Raw genomic sequence first — 26,855 nt, forward strand, 5'->3', positions numbered from 1 at the left:
GAGGTTACAAATGAAGTCAACATTTGAATGTGTTTTATCCCCCTTCGGGGGGATGACATTCCAGCTGGATAGGGTCTGTGATTGTCTTCATCTCTTCTGCTGACTAGAGAAGATTGAGAGCTATGCAGTCACCCCTGCTGAGGAGAAAGAAGGGCTGATTTCACAAGACGTACATCAGCTCCATGGCCTGTTTATTGCCATACCTCAAGGGTTCCTGTATCATGCCGATGACCAGGAGTTGGAATCCCCTTGCACCATAAAGTGGGGTGTCCATCGTTCAGATCCAGAGGTCTTGAAGCCTCGGTTCCTCGTCAGATATGACTGTCACTCCTGCATCTGAATCTAACTAAAAGTTGGGTAGATGGCTGTTCACCAGAATGAAGAGCCGCATCGTCTAATGTTGCCCAAGAAGGGAAGCTGTGTGTCTTCTGGGTCACTGGCCTCAACCTTGTGGATGGCTTTCGAGCTGTCTGTACCGTTATGGGGTCTCGAAATGTCACTGAAATGTCCTTGTTTGTGGCAGTGGAAGCACTGGGCAGTACTCACAGGACATTGAGGTCACTCCACACTGCAGTACTGGCAAAGTCGTTCTGTAGGGTGGTTCAGGGCTGGCTTATCTGACCTGCTGGGTTTGTGTGGGTGGGGTGGGGTGGGGGTGGGGGGGGGGGGGGGGGTGGCCCCTGCCCATGAAGTGCTCCCTCCTCTGAGAATCGTCCTGTGTTGCTCCGAGAATCTACCCAGCTGGACAGCCTTGTTGAGAGTAAGACCATCTCTGGCTTGGAGGAGGTCAGATAATGAATTGTCCACTATATCAACCACAGTTCCATCTCGATGATTTTGGTCATATTCACACTCTTCTGCCATGTGGTAGAGATCACTGATGAAGGAGTCAGCAGGTTCCCCAGGCTGCTGGACTTTTCTGTTAAATTTGGCATGCCCTAGATCTTATTGGATCTTAGGTTGAAGAAAAGGTTGAAAGATTTTAAGACATTGTCAAATTGAGCAGATGACTCATCTATGGCTAGTCTTGGAATGATGTCATCTGCAATTGGCCCAATGGAATAAAGTAGTGTGCTAACCTGTTCTGCCTCCAATTTTTTATTTAATCCTGCAGCAGTGATGTATCTCAAAAGTCTTTTGCCCCAATAACTTAAATCCTGGGACTGACCAGGGCCTTAGGTGAAGCTCATTGGAGGTGGGAGTGAAGAATCGTGATCCATCTTTAAAATTCTTAAAGTGTAGGTGTAGCTTTAACAAAGAAGAGGGTCTCAAGATGTTGTCACTGGTTATCGATGAAAAAGGGATTTTTGCATGCTTCTCAGGTTTTGGTGCAAATTTCAAAATGGCAGCAGTGCTGTGATGAAGAAGGAGAACCCAAAATGGCTGCGGATCAGAGGGCTGCTGAAGGACTTCTCACTCCACGTCGGTGTGCTGCGAGTCATGAACGGGTCGGCAGGATGGAATTCTCGCTGGCTGGTAGGCCGAAGAATCCAGAGATACTCGACTTTATGAGAAAGGTTTTCTCTGCATTCTTGTTTTTTCTCTTGTTCTGTTCCAAACTCGAGCGCCATATAGTGAGGACACCGAGTCGGGGTTCGGGCTAGCGATGAAAATTAACAACAGCATTTCTGCCTGATTCTATTAGAGGGAGGATTCAAAGGACTGGCTAGCCTAGAAATTTAAAAACATTTTCTCTCACCCTGCAAACTGCTGGCTCTGCTTGGTTAAAGCTGAACTTCCACAGGGGATTCAGTGGCTATAAAATGGGATGTGAGGATCTTACATTGCTCCTGGAAGGCTGCCTAGCAGTGCTTTACATGATCCTTGTGTAAAAGCACAGCATACAACTTGATATGGAATTCATTGCATGACAGTGCACTCATTGACTTAGGGTATATGGGAAGGATTGGCTTTTGTGAGCTGGACCATGTCAAGGACTGTCATGCTGTGAAAGTGATGCATTTGCACATCTCTTAAGTCCTTAGCAGAGTCTATGAAGGGAAGATGCTATCATTGACTGCAGTGTCAAGAGTGACTAGGCCACTTTTCTGCCTAATGCAAAGGTTATCCAGGACAGAACCTTGTCAGGCTTCCGATGATTGTAGAATCCTGAGCGTTTGTAATGAATCAAATCATTGTCTTGGTGAGGCACTCTCTGCGAGAACAATGCAAACAAACCTCGCAGTTTTGCTGCAAGATATAGAGTTAAAGGTCACTGTGTCCTTATGTGTGAAGGGCAATTGGGGGTCAGTAGCAAGAAGATGCCCCTGCATTATGCATCGATGAGAGCTGGCGATGGGACAAATGGAACTCCTCCTTCTTGAAAAGTCCAAACGCAAAGCATGAAAGAACATTTGATTTGTCTGGGCCATCTTACTATGCTGGTGTCATACTTACATGATTGTGATTTGGCATTTCAGCCACTTAAAAGTTGCAATGCACACTGACGTGGTGAGGCCATGGGTGAAAGGACTGTATTATGTGTATAAAAGCAAAATACTGTGGATGCTCAAAATCTGAAGTAAAAACAGAAAATGCTGGAAAAACTCAGCAGGTCTGACAGCATCTTTGGGCAGAGAAACAGAGTTAACGTTTCGAGTCCATATAACCCTTCTTCAGAGCTAAAAAGAAGTAGCAATGTGATGAAATTTGTACTGATTAAGGGAGTGAAGCAGGTGAAGCGGGATAGAAGGCCAGCGATACATGGGGGCAGAGGAGAGGTGTCATGGAACAAAAAGACAAAGGGAGTGTTAATGGTAGTGGGAAGGGGTAAAGGAGGTGCTGATGATGGCATAAAGATAAGAAAGCAGAATGTGTTAATGGCAGCACAAGGGTCAGCGCTCTGTGAAAGGACAACATGGAACAAGTATCAGATGGCCCTTTTTGGGATGGGGTGGGGGAGGGCATGGTGGTTGGGGATAAAACCAAAAGGGATTAAAAAATGGGCAATTAAAAAATGGGGATAAAGCAATGAATGAATAAATAAAAAATATAAATCTGAGTAGATAAAAAATAAATCTAAATTTTAAAAAGGGGATTAAAAAGGAGTGAAGATAGAGGAGCGAGTTCGTGGTCTGAAGTTGTTGAACTCAGTGTTAAGTCTAGAAGGGTATAAAGTGCCTAATTGGAAGATGAGGTGCTGTTCCTCCAGTTTGCGCTGGGCTCCACAGGAACATTGCAGCAGGCCAAGGATGAACACATGGACATGAGAGCAGGATGGTGTGTTGAAATGGCAAGCAACAGGAAGGCCTGGGTCATGATCGTGGACAGACTAAAGATGTTTGCAAAGCGGTTACCCAGTCTGCGTTTGGTCTCCCCAAGGTAGGGAGGACTGCATTGGGAGCAGCGAATGCAGTAGACCAAATTAAAGGAGGTGCAAGTGAAGGAGGAAATGGTCCCTACGGAATGATGATGGAGGCTGAGGGGAAGATGCGTTTGGTGGTGGCATCATGCTGGAGTTGGCAGAAATGCCGGAGGATGATCCTTTGAATGTGGAGGCTGGTGAGGTGCTTAAGAATGTGTGCAAAGGGAGTGCCAATTACATTCCACAGCGGCTACATGTTGCCAAGGTTACTCTCCCTTCCATGGATGACCCCATTGTTAGGGCACAGAGCGACTAATACTATTTACTTGATCATTCCTGTTGTAAGGCGCTGGTTACAATTCGGTAGGTTTGAAGAAGTCTTCGTAGTCATACGTAGGTTAACTGTAAGTCTTTATTGACTCTTAAAACTAGTTACAGATGTACAGCAGGGGATACAAGCTAGGAGCTGTCTCCATGCTTGATGGTGCACACTGCACTGTCCAACACTGGACTGACCCTGGGTGCGGGTCATGTGCTCTCTTACATCACTATGTGGGCGGTACTGTACTCAGTCCTACATTAACCCTATATGTGCCAGACCCTTATACTACAATTGTGAACTTTCGGACCTCATGAGATGTTCAAGCTGAGAATGAAGGTGTTGGTGTGTCCCCTACATTGAAGACTGAAGGAAATTTTGATGATGAAAATTTGTCTTCAAATTAATCTTCCCGGAATCTTATAGTTACAAGGTTGTCAGAAGCATGTCTGCTGCATCATGCCCGTGCAATAGCATCCTCATGTGGCTGCTCTGAATCCTTGCCCTATTTCAGAGCCATCCCCTTCAATATCCTCATCATCCGATTAGGTATCCAGCTCCCCAAGCCTCCTTCAGGCAACGTATCTCCCCTTTGCAGAACAAGATTGTGCAGGGTGCAGCAAACAATGAAAATGCAGGACACTCTGTGGTGAGTATTGGAGAGCCCCACCTGATGTTTGATGGTGCACACTGCACTGTCCAGCACTGGACTGACCGTGGGTGCAGGTCATGTGCTCTCTTACATCACTATGTGGGCGGTACTGTACTCAGCCCTACATTAACCCTATATGTGCCAGACCCTTATACTACAATTGTGAGATTTCAGACCTCATCAGAAGTGTATCTTTAGAAGGCCAATTGTTTTCTCTATTAAGGGCCTTATCCTTGTGGCGGAATATGCTGCAGTGTATCTCTCTTCAGATGCACCATGTGGATGACAAATGGACATCATTAGCCGTGCCTTCTGGGACTACCATTTATCCATGAGAAGTCAACCCTCTAAGTGCTGAAGTCCCTCAAAGGTCTGTGGCACCTGTGAGTAGGTCAAAATATAAGACTTGTGACAGCTCCCTGGGTACCTAGCACAAACATGCTGGATCTGCTTTCTGAGATCACAAATTAGAAGGGTGTTCAAAGAGTGAAATCCTTCTCTATTTATGAATCTAACGGGCTGCTGCCAGGGAGCTTGCAAGGCCACAGGTGTGTAGTCGATGGCATTGTGCACTTGCAGGAAACCTGAGATTGCAGCGAATCCCACAGCTCTTACAGCCTGGCTTGCATCATCTATGTGGAATTCAACGTAATGGTGAGCGTAATTGAAAAGGACATCTGTCATCTTCCTTATGCAATTGTGTGTCGCCAATTGGGATATTCTGCAAAGATCCCCAGTGGAGCACAGGAAGAAACTGCTGGCAAAAATGTTCAGTGCAAATGTTCAAAGCAACTGGCATGGGATGTCCTCTAAGCCCTTGCGGCATGAGTTCCTCATGGACAACGTGGCAAATGTGGACTACCACATCCCTAAACAAGCCAAGGTACCTGCAGCACTGTCTTTCACTCATCTCCATGTATGAGCTGTGTCTTCTAGACCCTTAGTTGCATCACACATCTTTGTGGATTTTGCCCCTCCTTGGCAGCATCTGGGACTTCCTGGGGCCCTGCTGCCTCTTGCTCCTCAGGCTGATGGTCTTCCCAGAGCTGTGCCAATCGGTGATGAGCCCTTCTCATTGTAATCAAAGTTATCAACAAAGGCAGTGTTGCCTGCAACCTGCATTCTCCATTCCTCTTTATACCTGTGAATGAATAGAATTGAGACTTCATTGTCACTTCCCCTTGAGTGGTCTTCCTCCATGTCCAATCCAGAAATCCAGTCTCAAGCCCTTGACCTGCCCTCAGTTTAGACATGGCATCCCCAGGCCACCCCTTGCAGGCTAATAACATCCTGGAGCCTCAGACACAGCTGAGCATCCCCCTCAGCCATGACTGCACTATCACAGTGAGGGTCTTGATTAGGATCAATATACCCATGTGTTATAACCCTCAGTCAGCCTATTGTCAGCCTACTTCCAGTAGCCTAGACACTCTCGATACCCTAGCCTTGTACTTATGTCATGACTGTAAGCATGGTGCTTTGTAAGCCATGACCAGGTCACTGGGAATATTGAGGCTTGTAGTGTCCATTTAGCTTCTATTCAGCAGCCATGACCCTTGATTGTTTGATCTTCCTTCCCTTTTCACTCTATCAGGAACAGATGGCCAGTAAGACAAACTGCACTGCAGCACCAAAATTTAGTGGATTGTCACGTGAAAGTGCACTATTAGTAAAGGTGCAAAGCTCGTTCATTGGGCATTTGACCCTCAAATCCAGCACTCAGCTGTTCTCCATGGCAGGAAATTAATAGGGTGCCCCTTCAATCAACCCAAAATAATTGTGCTGAACACCTCCCACAGACTGCTCCCATATTGTTTTTCTCAAGCTTGTTTTTCCAACCGCATCATTGATCCCTGAAGACGAACATGGTGCTCATTAGATTTGTGAGTGCAACCAGCTTCCAACCATTCCTATCACCCACCAAGTTCCTCTCATCCTCCTCCATACTGACCGCCTTGAAATTCCCATCCCTCCTGTAACTATCCAGCTTCCCCCTGTTACCCTTGACGCCATCATTGTACAAGTTGATATCCCTGTTCTCCTCCCTGATCCTTTCAATGTTGATGTCCCCAAGCCCTCTCCTTCTCGAGGCCACACGCAACCTTACTTTTCGTAAAACCCCCCGAGGCCATCCAATACCCTACCATGACTTTTCAGCTGCCGACCTACAGAATACAGTTGCCTCCACTGGATGTTACTATGACCTCTGTTTCCCAGTACTGTAACTCTAACCCCCAGGACCAGATGCCTCAGCTCACTGGTCACACCCTACAAACTATTCTCTGCATGACTGTCATGCCCAGAGAGACCTCCCCATGGCCAAGACCGGGACCAAGATATACGTGCCACGCAGAGCTCTCTAACATGGCCCGTGGAGCCCCAGGACAACCTCTTAAATATACCTCTGACAGCATGGTCACAGCCCCACGATAATCTCTTAAATATGCCGTTGACAGTGTGGCCTCAGCCCCAGGACAGTCTCTGAACCTGCCCTGGACAGCCTTTTAACTTTTACCCACAGGCAGTCTTTCTCTCTTCCCCTCTGTTCCATCCTTCCCTATTCCTGCCCCTGTGTCACCCTCCCCTTTGTTCTTCCCACTCCAATCCTACCTCTGTCTCACCCTTCCCCTCTCATCACACTCCCCTAGTCCTGCCTCCATCTCACCTGTTCCTTCCCCCACTACCCAGTCCTTCCTACATCTCACCCTTCCCCTGTCAACATTCCCCGACTAGTCCTGCCTCCATCTCACTCTCCCTCTCATGCCTCCTGTGCCCAACCTTGGCGCAGCTTGTGCTAATGGCACCTGATATGCAGCAGTGATGGTACAAAAGGGAAGCAAAAACAGCGCCTATTAACCTCCAAGTCATGGATGAAGTGAAGCTCACCAGGTACGTGCCACTTATATACGGTTGTAAAACAGATGGTTCTAATTATCCACTGGTGGGGCACTTAAATTGGAGGGGGAATGTGATTCCGGCGAGTTGGCCTTTTAATGAGCATTCTCAAGATGCTAATGCATGCAGAGGATGTTCCTGACACTGCTTAGTGGGAAACTCGAATGCCTTTTATCCGCCTTGAAAGCTGGGAGAACAAAATTCCAATCTATTTTTCTGCCGGCAGTAAACTGATTTTTTTCATTGATGACAAATTAAGTCAGTCTGCCACGAGTCTCACAGCTGGTGGCAGCGAAAGATTCCACCCAATATCTTTTTGCCTGTATATTTTTCTTTAAGGACGTTTGGGGTCGACTAAATGTTTTTGCAGTGTAAAGATGGCCTAACAAAATTGATGACCACTAAACATAAACATTTAAAGCATTTATTGTGCTGCTGTTTAAATTAATTTGTTGTTAATTTCTGACTTGTATCTGAAACATACTTTCATTAAATTAGAAGAAATGCTGGGGAAGATTTCTTTTTGCATGTTTAGACAAAAAGGATCACTTATAAGGAACATAAACAGGAAAATTGGAAAGAAGACTGAGGGCAGAATCGTCCCAGATTTGCACAAATGCGGTAGTGAGCAGGAAAAAGAGCATTTTACCCACCGGCCGTAATGGCGGCTTTTCACACCGTGTCATCCCATTCCCAGCGTGTCCCACCTCATTAATAATGCATTCCTGGGAAACACGCTGGGTCATTGGCAGGGCAATCTTTGATTCTCCCATCCCACTGTCACCTCAGGCCTCTAGTAATCCAGGCGCCATAAGGGATCAGAAGCTGCTGCAAAGTCATGGTTGCCAAAGGGAGGAAACATGCTGCCTCCAAATTTAGCGACGCCTCCCTTGGGCACCTACTGGACGCTGTGGAGATCCGCTTTGAAGTTCTCTACCCCCACTCTGGGCGAAGACCAGCAAGAAAGGCCACCAATCCAGCATGGGAGGCAATGGCAGTTGTGGTCAATGCCAATGCCCTGAAAAAGTGGACAGCCACCCAGTGCCCTAAGAGGATGAACGATCTCCTATGTTCCGCCAGGGTAAGCCACTCTTTTCAACTCACACACTCACAAGCCCGTCACACATGCACAGGGACCTCACTTACTGCCAGTTCATGGGACATCACCATTCACTCTCTCACACACACCTTCATTTGCCCTGTGGATCGTGTCTTCAACCTCTCCATGGCACCACTCACCACCCACACATGCCAGGCATCCTTCTCATCTGGCCTGGCAGGCGTCCTGCTTACACTCTCTCCATCTGTCTTCATTTAGGACAAGCTGGCATACAACAAAAGAGAAAGCTTGCAGACTGATGGAGAAGTGCCTGACATCAAGGTCCTCACAGACTTTTAAAATAGTCATGCAGGATGATCTGGAATGTTCCTGTACTGACGGTGAGGATGGCAGTGCTCAAACAAGTGAGGATCCAACAGTGCAACATCCATCAGACAACCATACTGTGAGTGAGTTCCCCTGTTCTGTAGTCCCCTGCCATGCATGAATTATCTCTCCTTGTGTTTGCGGGCACATCTGGGAGCAGCCAAGGGGGTCCACAACCCAGGTTCTTGACTCAAGGCCCAAAGACACTTCGGAAGAAGAATCTGATGATACCTTAATTGAAGACCTATAATAGCACTCATCCACACCCTCCACCAGAGACACACACCTCAATGGGACCTAATTCTAGAGTAGCCTCAAGAGCACAATCTGGTGAGCTAATTGCACTTTCTGTTCCACAGCAGGGACTTCCCAGGTTTCAGGGAGGTTGCTGGAGGCCAGAAATCTGTTCAGTCCAAGTCAGATGAAGAGACTCTGTACTCGGTCATACCTCAGTTACTGGAGCTGTAAAGGCAAGCTCAGAAATATCAGGAAGGGATGTCTGCTGCACTCTTCAGACTGCAAGGGCTGAAGGAGGATCTGTCTGCCTTCACTCTTATAGTGGCAGCATGCCAACGCACTGAGGTCAACACTGGTAGGATGGTGGCCACCATGGAGACCTTGGTCCAGTACATTGGTTCTGCAGTACTGTGTGGGCTGAACTCTATCGCTGATGCAACAGTTGGCCTCCAACAGTGTCAACGCGAGAGGGGTGCAGGACAAATGGATTTCACTCCAGCTTCCCCTTCTCAAGGAGTCAGCCAGGGGCCCTCAAGCACCCAGCACCCATTGGGAGGAGAATCCGCAGATGCGCACCCCGGGGCCATTTGCCCAGGTGTCTCCAAGAGTGTCCAGCCCATCCAAGTCCCCTCTTCCTGTGACCTTAGCAGCTCCATCTCCACAGCCCGTGGAGGATGCCACTGCCACACAGCAAGACCCAAAAGCAGATTGGGACTCTCCAGGTCTCACCCCTTCAGAGGACGCCCGTCAAGGTCAGGCTCCCTCCACCTCCGCTGTGGAGATCGGGAGAGCACCAAGACATTGCGGCAGGGTTAGGAAGGATAAGAAGCTGTAACTGCACAGCTTGGGCATGGGTGTTAATCACTGGTACATAATGTTCATTATTGTAAATAAATTCCCAAGAATATCTCCTTGCCTATGGCTCCTTGTTATGATGAGCAGTGTTCGTGCCACTCAGATGTGAAACCTTGAATCCTGCACAATATAAAGGCAGTTGTCTCAGTCCAGGGCCTCTTCCCTGTGTAGTGTGTAACCTTCAGACCAAAGTGATGGTCCGGCTTCACATACACTGGACACATTAGTGATGCCTGCACCTCGATGGTCTTATCATTGCTGCCATAATGTCATGGGCAGGCGTCACCAAGTTCCGTCATTCTCATTGTGTGCTCTCAGCATCTTTGAGGTGGGGCCAGCCCCCCATCTCTTCAGCATCTGTGACCAGTGATGCTGTGCTCCTGAAGAGGTCAGATGCTGAAGGTAGACAGAAGATCAGGTGCATTTAAAGTTTCACAGCTGCGTCTCCATGATATGACCCTGATCACAGAGCGCAAGCAAGCTGCCCTCGGCCAGACAGGAGTCAGACATTCTCAGAGGCAATTGAAGATCTATGGAGTGCCCTCATTGCATGATGTCATCCTGGAATCCAGTGATTATTAGCGCCTACTATTAGCGTCTCCTTGAAATGAGCCTTATCACAGAGGATATGTGCACTGCCATCAATCACACAGGAGTCAAATATGCACAGATACTAGGTGAGGATGTCAGGACTGTCCTCAATGTACTTCGTCATTATCCTCCACGAATCTTTAGACTATGAGGGTCACCCGAGTGCTCCTGCCTCACCTGGACCATGCAATAGCCTCATCGCTAACACCCTCGCCTTGGAGGATCTCATCATCATCATCCCCTTCAACGATCCAACAGAGGGTGGTAGTGAGAAGTGACTGAGAAGCATTCTGGGAGAAGTCAGTGCAGTCACTGCAACTCAGAAGGGGATCGAGGAGGAGGAGGACTCTTGCACTCAACAGGATGAAGAGCATCCAACAGAGGGTGGTAGTGAGATGTAACTGAGAAGCATTCTGGGAGAAGTCAGCGTAGTCACTGCAACTCAGAAGGGGATCAAAGATGAAACACTGTAAAAGAATGGAATAGCCCCAAACATTACATTGCTGTAGTGTTTCCATCCCTCCCTCCTCCTCAAGCCAAAAAAAAAAGAGAGAGGGCGAGGCAGTACCTTCAGGAGTGCACCAGACCTGCTAGGGACACTCTTCTGAAAGTGGATTTTTAAAAAAAGCGGCTGATTGGTGGGTAAATCCTGGTGATTTTTTTTTCAATCTATTAAAGTAATTCATTACTTAATACTGAGGTAGGAGCTAAAAAAAAAGTATAGAGTAGTACTGTATAAGTATAATTAGTCAGGAAACAAGGTTCCTAGTTAACATAAATAAGGCCCCGAGCTAGTGTACTTTTTAAGGGAGTAATTAGCTTAATTGAGAGGGTCGTCATGGCAGGAGAACTCAGACCCATGATATGCTCCTCCTGCAGGATGTGGGAAATGAGGGACACTTCCAGCATCCCTGGTGACCATGTGTGCAGAAGGTTTATCCAAATGCAGCTTCTAGCTAACCAGAGTTTGGAGCTGGAGCTGCGGGTGGACTCATTGTGGAGTATCCGCGATGCTGAGCAAGTCATGGTTAGCATGTTTAGCGAGGTGGTCACACCATAGGTGAAGATTACACAGGCAGAAAGGGAATAGGTGGCCATCAGGAACAGTAAAAGACCAGGAAGGTAGTGCAGGAGTCCCCTGTGGTCATCCCCCTTTCTAACAGATATACCACTTTGGATACTGTTGTGGGAGATGGCCTTTCATGGGAAAGCAGCAACAGCCAAGTTCATGGCACGTGGGTGGCTCTGCTGCTCAGAGGGGCAGGAGGAAAACAAGTGGCAGGGCTATAGTGATAGGTGATACAATAGTTAGGGGCACAGACAAACGCTTCTGTGGCCGCAAAGTGAATCAAGGATATTATGTTGCCTCCCTGGTGCCAGGGTCCAGGATGTCATGGAGTGGCTGCAGGACATTCTGGGGAGGGAAGGTAAACAGCCAGTGGTCGTGGTACACGTTGGTACCAACTACATAGGTAAACTAAGGGATGAGGACCTGCAAGCTCAGTACAGGTAGTTAGGGAATAAATTAAAATGCAGGACCTCAAATGTAGTAATCTCAGGATTACTCCCAGTTCCATGTGCTAGCGAGAGCAGGAATAAGAGGATAGACCAAATGAACTCGTCGCTGGAGAGATGGTGTAGCCGGGAGGGATGCAGATTCTTGAGGCACTGGGACCGGTTCTGGGGCAGGTGGGACCTGTACAAACCGGATGGGCTGCACCCAGTTAGTGTCCTTTTGCTAGTGCTGTTGGGGAGTATTTAAACTAGTGTAGCAGGAGGATGGGATGCCAGGAGTAGGATCAGATAGGTCAGATTCAGATCAGAAAAATGGAGGTAGAACATTAGCTAGGGACGTTGTGATAGACATGAAGTTACAGGAGAAGCAAAGTTTACAAAGTGTCCAGCAAGGGAAATTGATGGGGTTAAAATATTTATACTTCAATGCAAGGAGTATTACAAACAAGGTAGATGAGTTAAGGGCACAGGTAGACACATGGCAGCAGGATGTCATTGCTTTACAGGGACCTGGCTAAAGGAAGGACAAAACTGGCAGCTTAATATCCCTGGTTATAAATTCTTCAGACATGATAGAGTAGGAGATAAGAAAGGGGGGGGGTTAGGACTAATGGTTAAAGAATCAATTCCAGTTGTGAGAAGGGATGATATACTAAATGGGTCAACAAACGAGTCTTTATGGATTGAGCCTTAGAAATAAAAAAGGGGCAGTCACACTACTGGGAGTATACTACAGACCCCCAAATAGTGAAAGGGAGATAGAAGAATAAATATGTAGGCAAATTTCTGCTTGTAAGAACAAGAGGGCAATAATAGTAGGAGACTTCAACTATCCTAATATCAACTGTGATTCAAACAATATAAGGGGCACTGAAGGAGAAAAATTCATGCAGTGTGTCCAGGAAAATTTTTTCAACCAATTAGTGACAAACCCAACGAGAGGAGATGCAATTCTAGACCTAGTCTTGGGGAACAAAGAAGGGCAAGCAGGTGAAGTGACAGTTGGTGACCATATCAGGGACAGTGATCACAATTCAGTTAGATTTAGCAGAAATGAGAAGGGACTTGGTTGAGGTGGACTGGACAGCACTGCTGGGGAATATAACAGTGGAAAACCAGTGGGAAGCACTAAAAAGCAAAATCCTAATTGTACAAAGTAGTCACCTACAAAAATAAGAGTGGTACTGCCAAACCTAGACCCTGTGGTTGTCTAGAGGAATACAGGGGAAGATCAAACAGAAAAAGAAAGTGTACGATAGACACAAAGAACTAAGCACTGCAGATAGCCTAGACGAATATAGGAAGTGCAGGACGAAGTAAAAAGGAAATAAGGAAATCAAGGAGAGGGTATGAGAAAAGATTAGCAAGTAAAGTTAAAGATAACCCAAAATGTTTTACCAATACATTAATGCTGAAAGGTTAGTTAAGGAAAAAGAGGGACCTATCAGAGATGAAGATGGAAACTTGTGTGTAGATGCAGAGGCTGTGGGAAGTGTTTTGAACTGATATTTTGTCTCCGTGTTTACAAAGGAAAGGGAGGATGTAGATATAGTAGTCCAGGAGGAACACTGTGAGATATTGATCGGGATAGTCATAAAGAGAGAGGAAGTACTCGAAGGGCTGAAAATTGATAAGTCACCAGGGCCAGCTGGATTGTTTCCGAGGCTGCTGAAGGGAGTCAGGGAGGAGATAGCAGATGCTCTGAGAATGATTTTCCAATCTTCACTAGATACAGGGGAGGTACCGGAGGACTGGAGAAATGCAAATGTAGTTCCATTGTTTAAAAAGGGATCAAAGGAAATGCCAAACAATTATAGGCTGGTTAGTCTTACATCGGTGGTGAGCAAATTAGTAGGATCAATCCTGAGAGATAGGATTAACTGTCATTGTCGAGGAAATCGGAGTGAACACTCAGACCCAGGAGGTTTGTCTCAGAAGCCTTTTATTATAATCGTGATATCACGGAGAGCCCAGCAGCCTACAACGGAACTAGCCAGCACTCTGACTAACACCTCTTTACACACATAGATATAGCAAAAGGTTCGTGACAGAAACTTGGGCAATTACAATAGTTTCAAATGGCTTCAAAGGATAGCGATCAGTGTTAATGATTTAACGATTAGACAGGACAATGTCAATGGTTTAGCAAATTGACAGGACAATGTCGATCGTTCAGCAAATAGATAGTGTTAATGGTTACATATCCTGGGCAATGCAAATACAATAGTTTTTTTCCTCTTAGATTTTGCCACTGTATCTGACATCTGGAGACCCTTACTCTGGGAAGGTAGCACTGGCCCTTTGATTTGCTAATTTATGCGCTGGCTGCGCAACTGTTTGGGGACATTCTACAGTAATTTCATTATACATTTATTTCAATTTCCTTTCCCAATTATACATGTAGTTTATTTCATTCACGATTATACGTGTATTTTATTTCATTCACAATTATACACATATTTTATTTCATTCACGATAATACGTGTATTTTATTTCATTCACAATTATACACGTATTTTATTTCATTCACAATTATACATGTATTTTATTCCTCCACAGTCATGTGGAAAGGCATGGACTAGTCGGGGATGGTCAGCATGGATTTATTAAAGGAAGGGCTTGCCTCACATACTTGATTGAATTCTTTGAGGAAGTGACAAGAAGGGTTGGTGAAGGTAGTGCAGTGGATGTTGTGTACATGGATCTTAGCAAGGCATTTGACAAGTTCCCACATGGCAGATTGGTCAGGAAAGTAAAAGCCCATGGGATTCAGGATAATGTGGCAAACTGGATAAAAGGTTGGCTTTGTAACAGGAAACAGAGAGTAATGATCGATGGATGCCCTTGCGAATGGAAAGTTGTCCCAAGTGGTGTTCCACAGGGCTCGGTGTTGGGACCCTTGCTGTTTGTGTTATATATTAACGATTTGGACGTGAACGTGGGGGGCACGATTGGGAAATTTGCAGATGACACAGAGATTGGCCGAGTAGTGGATAGTGTAGAGGATAGCCATAATCTCCAAAACAATATAGATGGTGGAGTGGGCGGTAAAGTGGCAGATGCATTTTAATATAGAGAAGTGTGAGGTCATACATTTAGGGAAGTCAAACAGTTACAGAGATTACACAATAAATGGGAATACACTAAGAGGGTTAGATGAAGTGAGAGATCTTGGTGTACAAATACACAGGTCCCTGAAGGCAGCAGTTCAAGTAGGCAAGGTTGTAAAGAAGGCATATGAAATGCTCTCCTTCATTGGCAGAGGTATAGAATATACAAGTAAGGATATAATGTTGGAATTGTATAAAACACTGGTGTTTAACTGGAGTATTGTGTGCAGTTCTGATCACCACATTACAGGAAGGAAGTAATAGCTCTGGAGAGAGCACAGAGGAGGTATACAAGAATGTTGCCAGGGTTAGAAAAGGTAGCTACGAGGAGAGATTGGATAGGTTGGGGTTATTTTCCTTAGAATAAAGAAGGTTGAGAGGTGACTTGATTGAGGTGTACAAAATTATGAGGGGAATAGATAGAGTGGACAGGATAAAATTGTTTCCCTTGGTGGAGAATTCTAGAACCAGGGGACATAGATTCAAGATAAGTGGCAGAAGGTGTAGGGGGGGCATAAGGAAGAACTTTTTTACGCAGAGGGTAGTGGGGGTCTGGAATTCGCTGCCCAAGTTGGTGGTAGAGGCAAAAACTCTAAACTCTTTTAAAAAGTACCTGGATCTGCACCTAAAGTGCTGTAAGCTGCAGGGCTATGGGCCAGCTGCAGGAAGGTGGGATTAGAAAGGGCGCCTGGGTGTCCTCGGGCTGGCATGGACAAGATGGGCCGTATGGCCTCCTTCTGTGCTGTAACTTTTCTGTGGTTCTATGGATGTCCTCCTCATTGGAGGAGATGTGCAGATCCTCCATCTCCTCCTCTGCCAGGTCATCCTCCAGTTGCAGTGCCAGGTTGTGGAGCACAAATCATGTGACGATAATGTGCAACACTCTATGGTGACTGAATTGCAGTGCTCCACCGGACCTGTTAAGGCACTGGAACCTCATTTTCAAAATGCTTATCGTTTGCTGCACCAAAGTCCAGGTTTTGGCATGACCCTTGCTGTACAGTCACTCTGCTGCAGTCTGAGGCTGCTGCATGGGCATCATCAGCCACATCTACTGTGGGTAGCCTTTGTCCCCAAGTAGCCAACCATGTAGCCTCTCTGGACCCTGGAAGATGTCAGGGAACTGAGACCTGCTAAGGATGCAACAGTCGTGGAAGCTCCCTGGGAATCATGCGCAGACCAATAGGATGTGTTTATGGTGGTCACACACCAGCTGAACATTCAGCAAGTTGAAGCCCTTATGGTTGACATAGTTGACTGCTTGTTGCCACAGAGATCTAATCACCACGTGAGTGCAGTCGATGGCATTGTGTGCCTGTGGAAAACCAGGGATCTGGACAAGTCCCAGTGCTCTTGCTTCCTGGCTTTCCTAATCCTGGGCGAAATGCACTAAGTTCTGTGCCTTTTCGAAGATGGCATCTGTGACCTCCTGGACACACTTGTGGGTGGAGGCTTGCAAGATCCAGCACAGGTCACCTGTGGAACCCTGGAAGGAGCCACTGGCGTAGAAATTGAGTACCACAGTCATTTCCAAGGCCACTGACAGTCGATGCTCTCCATGTCCCCATGACGCCAAATCCTGCAGCAGGTGATATATGTGACCGACCAGTTCCCTAGACATGTGCAGTCTTCGGTGACATTGGTTCTCAGTCATCTGCAGGAATGACAAGACCATGGGTCTAGGGAGGCGCCCACGAGTGACAGCTCGCTGTAGGTCTTCAGCTATGTGTACAGCAGGGCCTGCCGCCCATTCATCTTGAGAGAGGTGCTCCTCCCTTTGCCAAGCCTGGCACCTCTGCCACTCTTCTTCTTCTTGTCTGGTCTCTGTAAGCCATGAGGCATACTGCTAAGTCACCAGGCTCCATGATCCTGATGTTCTCCTCCTGCAGGATCAAAGTGTGAGACATGTGGGTTAGCATGGGTATCCTTAGAGCCTCTCTTGGTTAAGTCTAAAGGCCCCTTCACACATGCAGGAGAGTGTTGGCCAACACTTGTATGGCCAGTGTGTAGTGCACTTATTGGCTGTCCGAAAGCCCCACCCAGCCCCACCCAGCTCCACCCCACTCCACTTGACTGATTGGTGGCAGCTTCAGCCACTGGACTGCATGCTGTGTTCTCAGCTCAGGCGCAGGTATTCTCCTAAACCGCAATGCAAGGCTGCGCTGTTAGCTTGAACCATAATGGATACTGGTCTAAACCTTAATAAAGAGGGAGCACCTCTGCCAGTGACTGCACCATGGCCACCTTTTGCAAGAGGATTGTATAACTTGCCCAGTTGGCCAATTGCTCTGCTGCCCCCTAAAACACACATTAATTTGCAATCTGTGCCTGAGGAGTGAAAGGCCCTGGAGCATTTGGTGGCACTTTCATGTTTTTGTGTTGCTTGAGTGGGCAGAAAAGCTTCAGTGGCCCGGCTCCAAGAATGTCAATGGAGCTGCAGCTGAACGGTCTCAGCTGTGTAAGAATGCTCACTTTTGACAAGCTTTTCCAAGTGCATGGCCGCTTCCCTCACCAACCTCTTCCCTCACCCCCCACCACCCCCTGCCCTGGCATGTGCTTGAGTGTTCCCTTCAGTCTGTGTTGCCTTGCCCCCCTCAGCACCCCCTGGACTGACCCGCACTGGCAACCTTGCCCCAGCACCGCACTGAAAGCCAGCTGGGAAAAAGCGACTTGCCTGTGCCCCCCCCACGAATTTGTGATATTTCTTCCTTGATGTCCTACAGGTGATGCTACGCACGACTGTGTGCACTTACCTCCAAGTTCCGCCTGAAGTTCAGGTCGCCAGGTGCACACGTTTTGAAGGCAGTCGTGAAGCACGCCGTTCTGAAGTGATGCATGGTGGCGGGAAACACGGCCCAGCTTTCATTGAGTGGAGCAGACGATCACAAATTGGTTTCACGACAGCGTAAAAAATAATTTTTGGCCTTATTGCCATATTGTCCCCCTCTCACCTGCCATATTGTCCCCCTCTCGCCTGCCATATTGTCGCCCTCCCACCTGCCATGACGCCAACAGGGCTGGAAAATTCTAACCTGAACCTCAGTAATGTAGCCCACCCATATTTTCTCCTACTTAAATTAATGGGTGGAACATTTGAGTTGCCTGTCTGATTTTTCTCCATGTTGTCTGCAGAGGAGATCCTCTACATGTAAGTGTTATTAAAATCTAATTCGTAATCTACATCCCTCTGAAATAAAAATATATGACTGCATTGTTCATGCATAGTGGAGTGACATTATATAATACTGTTCCAACTAATATGCAGATCTCCCACTCCAACAGTATATTTTTCAAAAATAGCCAGTAAACACGTTGGGTCACCCATGAATTTGGATGAATATTTGAACAATCTAATTACTTTATTTACTTCTTACATGAAGATAGTCTCCCTTATTGGTTTAGCATCCCTCAAATGTAGTTGAATCTCCTCCATTCTACAAGTGAAGTGACAGGTGTGATTGTAAGCATGCTGTTGTGTGAAACTGGATTAATCTGGGGAGGGATGTGTGCCAGCAATTTGCTTCGATAGCTCACATTTGAATCACTGACTGTAACAGAATAGTAGGAATGCTACTTTACTTGAATGCAATTAGCAAAAATAATGGCAGACATTTTGCAGTTGAAACATAATTATCAGCACAACTCAAATCAGCCAGTGAACAGGAGGTAAGTTATCAACAGAAAGACTTTAATTGCTGCCTTATCACATGATGGACTATATTGTTAGTTCCTACTTTTTAATATGATATTCAGTGTTGTGCCATGTTACAGATTAAGTGGATCTATGTTAATATCTTAAGGATTTTGTTTTTACAGAGGTATTGTGAATTCTGCATCATAAGTAAATAATTAACTTTTTTATATTTTGAAATCACCTATTTAAATGGATTGTTTGCATAGTAAACACAGCATCTTGTTGAACTGGCTACATGAAGTGGATTAAATTTTATGAAACAGATTTTAATAGGTTTGTACTGAATTCCACAGCCAAAGATTGGCTTCTTCTCCTTCTGAGGAGAAGAAAATCAACCCATTACTCATGAAATCAGGGATCAGTAACTCCCTTTACAATGAAATGGCAGAAACTGAAGAGGTAATTAATTATTTTCATGTTATATCTGTGAAATGTGAAAAATATATCTGCAAATAATGTATGAGTTAATAAGTTTCATTCCAAATTAATTCTGTTGAGTAGACTTATTCCACTGTTTTCCATGTTGTATTTTACCTGCTATTTAAAATACATATGCATAAAATGCAACTTTAATAGGTATGTCATTTATAAATTTTTACCATAGAATACAGATCCAAGGAAGTCTTTTGGCACAGTGGATCGTGTCTCTCCCTCCAAGCCAGAAGCTTCGGGTTTAAGTCCCACTCCAGGACTTGATGGCCAAGGAAGCTGTGTTCATAATGTGGCCAAACAGGTTGAGAATCAAATTGTCATTTGGTAGTACAGATCTTAAGTATTGTTGAAAAAAGAGACATGCTATTAAAGCTTTTCATCTTGCACTCATCTGGATTGCTTGCAACAAATTACCAACTGTAAAGGGGGAAAAACAATTTATACTGCATGATAAGAGAGTGCTGATGGGTTGGCAAGTGGATTCTGATTGGTGGAAGCGTTGCCAAGGAGAATGCAGCATGAAACAGTTAACAAATTCAAACCAGGCAGGTCGACTCTGACTGGTCAAGCCATTGCCCTGGGGAATGAATCAGGGAATACTGAAAGCTTTTGTTTAGTTGAAAAAGGCACAAAGTGTGAACGTGTTTCTTCTGTCTGTGTAGGACAGGGCCCTGTGTGTGAATATAGGTGGCGTCTAGCATGCGTAAGTAAGCCACACCATGAGCCTAACTAACAGTCTTAAATTGGTTTTCAGTGTAATTGTCAGCACAATCAGGACTGTTTAGCAGGTGCTGTCTAATCGGGGAATCATATCATTGCTCGCTGTATATTGCACAAACTCATGAATGGGCCTAAGGCCGCCACTTTTGGTCCTGAAAAGTTCCCAGTTAATCTCACATTACCCTGGAAGAGTAAAGTGTCTCATACATTTGAGCAATAGTGGAAGTTAGCCATTACATGCTGTTAATATTCAATAGCAAAATGAGTGGTATTCTCCACCAACAGGATGCTGCCATCAAGCCAAAAAGATGTTCTGCCTATCACACAAATGAGCAATGTGGTATATGAATTTCAGTGCCGATATGATACCAGGTATATAGGCCATACGTTTCAATGATTGGTGGATCGTATCAAATAGCACATCTCTCCAGCTGTTCGCGACAGGCAAAGTACTGACCATACCCAACCAACTACTGCTTGCAAAACTCAAAACATAGTGTCCAACAGTAGATGTGATTTTACGATTGGACAACACCTGCTAAACAATCCTGATTGTGTTAAGAATTACACTGAAAACCAAATTAAGATTATTAGTCGGGCTCGCAGTGTGGCTTACTTATGCATGCTAGTAGCAACACATATTTACACACAGGGCCCTGTCCTTTGCAGATAGAATGAACATGTGCAAACTTTGAAACTTTTTCAGCTAAACAAAAGCTTAGGGAACAGTCATTCCCTGATTCATTCCCCAGGGCAAGGCGTTGACCAATCAGCGTTGGCCTGCCCAGTTTGAATTTGAACAAAGCTGGGCAGTTAACTGTTCCATACTACATTCTCCATGGCAACACCTCCACCAATCAGAGTCCACTTGCCAATCAATCAAACTCTCTTATCATGCAGTATAAATTTCTTTCCCCCATTACAGTTGGTAATTTATTGTGAGCTATCCTGATGAGTGCAAGATGAAAAGCTTTGATAGCATGTCTCTTCTTTCAGTAATACTCAATTTGTAAATCCTTCCAACTTATACCAATGGCAGGTGGTAAGAGCGGGAGAGGTTCCTGGTCAGTCATGTGATGTAAAGAAATTGGAGCCACTACCATCACTATCCATAGCTCCAGGCTACAACATACATTTAAAAATGTATGTTGACTCAGCAACTTGGACGCCTGAGATGGGGGCTGGGGGAGGGGTGGGGGCAGTTGGCTGCATGACTGGTGTGGATCAGATTGGCGCCAACAGCACAGGGTTCAATCCCTGTTCTGGCTGGGGTGGATTTGGGACCTGACTCCTTGCTCTACCCATGGCGGAGGTCATGGTGCCGTCTTCGGGCAGAGAACTCAAGAAGAAGAAGATAGGTCCTAACTAACAGAACCCACTTTACTGAAAACTTTACTGAAAACATGAATTCCCACCTTTAGTATGCAGAATTGTCAGTTCAGGACTAATAGTGCTGAACACATGTGAAGCAGAGTAGCTGAGACTGTGTGGCGCATTAGCCACTGGGCTGTGTTGGAAATAAATGGAGGAAATATTGCCATGGAGAGGAAAGGATACATATAGATATGGGAGGGGACAGAATGCAAGATGGAGGGACAAGGCCAATTACAATGTTAGAGCACAAGTCAAATGCAAGGGAGAGGGCAGAGAGGGGTGGGGAATTCATGGTAGGAGAGGGAGCTAAATGCATGGCAAAGTGACAAATGAAGTTAGGTGGTGAGAAAAGAAATGATAGCCAAGTGATGGTAGTGAAAAAAAATTAAGAGGAGACATGGGGGATGTTGAAGGCCACAAATAGTTATGTAAGTGACAACAGAGGGAAAGGAAAATGAATGGCAATGAATTGAAGAAAGAACAGTAGAGGATGGGAGTGGTGTTTTGAGGTGGAGAAAAGAGAATGCCAGCATATCTGCACATGGTGTTGCCAAAGAGCAGCATTTAGATGACAGAGATGAGGGGGCCTAAGAAAGGAAAATCTGGTGTTAATAACATGGGGCAAGAAAAGAAGCCGTTGCTGGCTACAACTGTATAGGTACTAAGGAACATTGCACTGAGTGGACAATGGAGAGAGTCATTGGATGAAGATGGTGTGGTCATCAAGTCAAAAATTGCACAGAGGACAAGCATGGATAATGCACCATGGTAACAGTGACAGAGATCCTGACTTTGTTTAGGGCTGTTGTGCTCTGGCAAGGACAGAATCCTTTGTAAAATCATCTGCCCTATAGCCCACCTCACTACACATAAATGAAGATGGATGGATGCTGCTATTCTCTTCAATTTCCTTTATTAGCATGCTAACCTGCAAGCATTCGAGACAGATACTAGATTGTGAATTCCTGGTGAGCAATGTTATTGCATCTCTGTGGAGAATTACTGAGACAATATCTCTTAGTTGTTTGGGCTCTGGAATTTAACTGATAACTTGCAGTGAAATTGTGTTCAATTAGAATCTGTAACCTCATAGGCCAGCACATTCTACACTCTCAGAGAGGCAAACTTAGTTCAGTGAGGAGTGTAGAAGAGCATGCCAGAAGCAGCACCAGATATACCTAAAAATGACCTGCCAACCTGGTGAAGCTACAAAGAGCATTATATGCATGCCAAACAGTGGAAGCAGCATGCGATAGACAGAGCTAATTGATCGCAAAACTGACGGATCAGATCAAAGCCCTGTCGTCTTATTGTTGTATGTAATCCCTCCATAACCCTGCCCCTCTCTATCTCTGCAACTCCTTCCAGTCCTACAGCTAGCCCCATACTCTCCAGTCATCTGACTCTGGCATATGTGCCCCAATCTATGAAATTCCCTTCCTAACTCCCACCCATCCCTCGCCAAGCCCCCCATATCTCCGTCTCTTCAAAGAACCTCCTTGAAGCCCAGTTCTTTCACCAAGCTTTTCGTCATCCCTTCCTTGGTTCGTCCCTCTTTTTTTACTGTGACTCCAGGAAGCACCTTGGGATATTTTTCTACACTGAAGGTGCTATACAAATGTAAGCTGTTATATTGGAGTTCTTTGTAAAATGGTACATTCATGGCACACAGAAAACTCGTATTTGCCAAATCATAAGGTTGGATGAGCAGTGAAAAATCACTGTTAACTAATACTTTAATAGCCTTAACAGCCTCTTAATTGTAGGTGAACGCGCTGCCGACTCTTGCGCGTGCCCACTGACCGAAATGTCGCGCAAGTGCGCGATGACATTGGAACATTCCCACGACGTCATAGCATGCTATTTTACCCCCCTTCAGGTTGGGCGCGCGTGGGATGTAAAATTTTGCCCGATAACTCAGAGACGATAAACCAATTGTGGCTAGAAGGACCAAGTTGCAGATGAATAATTCAGTCACCTGCTGGCATTGTGCTGGTGTTAGGATTGCCCCTGAGTCTTATAAATTCTATTTCATACATATATATCAATAACTCTGCAGTGCATTTGTGTAGTGCCTCATTCTGGTGTAACTTTTAATAAGCTCTTTTAGCCTTTTGGGGCCGATGACACCTGATTGCTCCACCTGTCTGATTTTACAGTTTTAATAGATTCAGATTGGTCTCAGAGATAGCAACAAATGTTAAATGAAACATATAATCCTAAAAATTGTAATTTAATTAAAACAGTTCTGAAAATACATTCTGCCAAGAAAATTTATAATCCCTTAAAAATCACAAATGGAGCTTTGAGTCATGTTATTACATTATTTGGAACTTTGAGTGTTTTATTTTTTAATAGAATTTATTAACATTATTTTAACATGTTTCCTTTGTTTTTTTTTTCTTTTTAAAATGTTCTGGATGCTAACTCTTTGAGAAGGTAGATCTTTTCCAGATCACACTGAGTAATTGAGCAATACAGACCTGGAAGGTACATTGTTCTATTTGCTGAGTTAGACACCGTACAAATTCTACAATTAGTTTCCATAGCCTGTGTAGGGAGGGGCACTAAACTAGAGCTCTTGATCCTGATTGTTATCCAGTGACCCTTTCTGGAAATGTACATTTGTAGGTCATTAGGTGGAGCACACAAGTGGGCTTAGCTAATGCTCCTGTAGTTGAATAACCTGCTAAAAACTGAGCATCTAGGTTCAGTGTGGTAAGGGAGCAGTGGCACCTATGGAACTGTACTCCAGGTTGCAGTCAACACATTTAGGGGAGAAGGGGAGAGGAGAAAATAGGTGGCACCTATGGAACTGTACCCCAGGCAGCAGTCAACAACTTCAGGGGAGAGGAGAAGATAGTTGCAAAGCGGAAGGAAAATTATAAAAAATGTAAACAGTATTTTAAAATTAATGGTTTTCGGAAGGAGCAAATGTTTGAGGCAGTTGTAAATTATTCTGTCCCACTCGCTTTTATGTAAGTTCTTTACTCAAAGTTTTGCCAGTAAGGATGTTATATCGTAACTAATTGAAGTACAGCTCAGAGGCAATACTGTTGTTTTTTTTAAGTGAATAACAGCTTAGGCCTGGCATGTGAGCCTAATTAAAAGTTTATTGTACACTTACTTGCTGTTGGAAACAATCAAAGCAGTTACGACAGAACTACTGCATTGTCCAAAAAAAAACACTCTGTGAAACTTGTTCAATGTATAACATTGACTTTCCATCCAGTTTTTCCACAGGCATGTATATTAGAAATAATATTAATTACATGAGCAAAGCAGCTTCAAATATGCAAAGTACTGCTTTTTTTAAAACCAATTAAAATAACAGATCTGCAAGGGAAAGTGAAAAATTGCCAATTGTGAGGAAAGAAATGAAAAAAGGGAACAATTTAGTAAAATAGCATATGAGCATTGCTGAAAAAAAGTATAAGTTTTTCATCTTGCACTCATCAGAATACACACAGGAGTACCAATATAAGGGTGAAAACAATAATTTATGATGTATGTGAAGAGAGTACTGATTGGTTGGCAAGTGGCATTGCCATGGAGAATGCACCACTGGATGGTGACTGACAGCTGCCAATCATTGTTTGAAATTTAAACCAGGCAGCTTGACCCTGATTGGTCAAGGCATTGTCCTGAGAAATGAGTCAGCGAATTGCTGTCACTTATTGTGTTTAGCTGAAACAGGCACAGTGTTTGTACAGGTTCTGTCCATCCGCAAAGAACAGGCCCCACATATTAATATATATGTACACGTAAATGCACCACATTGTGAGCCCAACTGACAATCTTCAATTGGTTGTCAGTGTAAATCTTAGCACAATGAGAATTACTTAGCAAATGTTGTCCAATCGTGGAATCACAAAAAATGTTGGACACTGTGTTTTGAGTTTTGCAAGCACAGGTTGGTTGGGTACAGTCTGTATCCTGCCCATTGCGAACAGCAGCTGGGACATGCTGTTTGATACGATCTGCCAGTCTTTGGGACGTAGCACATCACCTGTAGCATTGTTCCTGGATGGTCTCTGATCTGGAGCATGGCTCTTAAATTTAGTTGCTTAGCTACTAAGCTGTATTTTACTTGTCCTGAAAATTAAGGCCACGCTCAGGTACTCCAAGAGAAAATGGTCATTCTCTGAAGCCAGCCAGAAGCTTATTGTTGAGGGAGGTTGCTCTACATCTGTAGCTGTATGTAAATCCTCAAGTCCTTGCTGAGGAAGTCAGGCTATCAAGGTTAGACTTTTTTTCTACTTTTTAATATTTTTTACAATTTTAACATGGTGTTTTATGCATCACAAAAGCATACTAGATGCAAATATGTGTATGTATATTTTTGTGTGTGTGTATATGTTATAGAGCTTGGCAGTGCAATCCACTGAAACTACATTTTGCATTATGATATTTCTGCTTGGGGATAGGATTACTTTATAATTGCTAAAGGGACCTGGGTTGTGAAGGCAATTCCATCCTAATGTACAAATGGGAAACTGTAGTTGTTCAAATGGCCACTAGACGGTGATATTGTCCAATACTAAAAGGCATACAATTGGAGCAGCAAATTCTAAATGTTTTTTTTAGCATGCGGTAGGTAAAAGCACTGTAGAGAGATATTAGTTTGCAATATAAGTTTTAAACCAGTTTATTCAGCAGAGGATTTTTTAAAGAAGTTTTCATTTTCAGAATAACTCACTAAGATTAAAAGTTAAGAAGGGAAATATATTTAAACTTACTGTCACTGTTATTGAATGTAATATACATTGTGCATTATTATTTAATCAAAGCAAAAACAGTGTTCCAGGAGCAGTTTTGAAATTGGCTCCGTTTTGTTCAATGTTCCTCTGGTCTTTTAAACCTCTGGAATAGTAGCCTATTAGTGATTTTTCTCCAAAGAAATGTATAAAAATACAGTATTCTGTCAAATGTGTGCATTAAAATGAACTTAGAACCATCCTCACAATATCGATGAATAGCAAAACTTATTCTTATTAACCAACAGAGAGAGATTTTAAAACATTCAGAGTGTTTTATTAACGTGTATATAAATGCTGCTTTAATACCAATCTACATCAAGGTTTCCAGAGAAACTGAAGCAATTAACAATCATTTCATGAGAATAAGATTTTTCGAATCATATGACATTTTCAAAAAAAGTAATTGAATTTGAAGATTAATTGCCCAAAGGAATCATGTAGAATGAAGATTTGTAGCTCAATGTCTCAATTATTAGTGAGAAATGAATCACACTAATTTGAGACATTCTAAACTGACAGCATGTCTGGGGTTCCAAAGTTTAATAGCAATAACACAAGGTCATTAAAATAAGGTATATCATCATAACAATACATGCATTTCAAAAATGGTGGTATAAAATTTAGAGGTAATGTTATGACTTTGTGCTCAGTGGAAACATGGGCAATTCTGGCAAGCAGTATTCCCTGTTTGAGTACCAAGTCAGAAACTCTTAAAGTGACATCATCCTAATCTTGAGTAAATCAAAAACTTCTATAGAAAACAATTACTGCCTCAAAATAGTATTTGACTTAAAGCTTGTTAATGTAATCCAAGGTTCGTCATTTTTACCTAGTCAATTTCTTTGACTTTAAAATGATTGTTTAACCTAAATCTTTCAATTATAGAATTTTTCAAATGCTGCCCAAATACTTTGTAACTTTGTAAAACATAACATTATTATTGCACATATGTGTGCTATTAAATTACATTT

The sequence above is a fragment of the Carcharodon carcharias genome, chromosome 2 (genome assembly GCF_017639515.1).
Source record: "Carcharodon carcharias isolate sCarCar2 chromosome 2, sCarCar2.pri, whole genome shotgun sequence".
NCBI classification, from domain to species: domain Eukaryota; kingdom Metazoa; phylum Chordata; class Chondrichthyes; order Lamniformes; family Lamnidae; genus Carcharodon; species Carcharodon carcharias.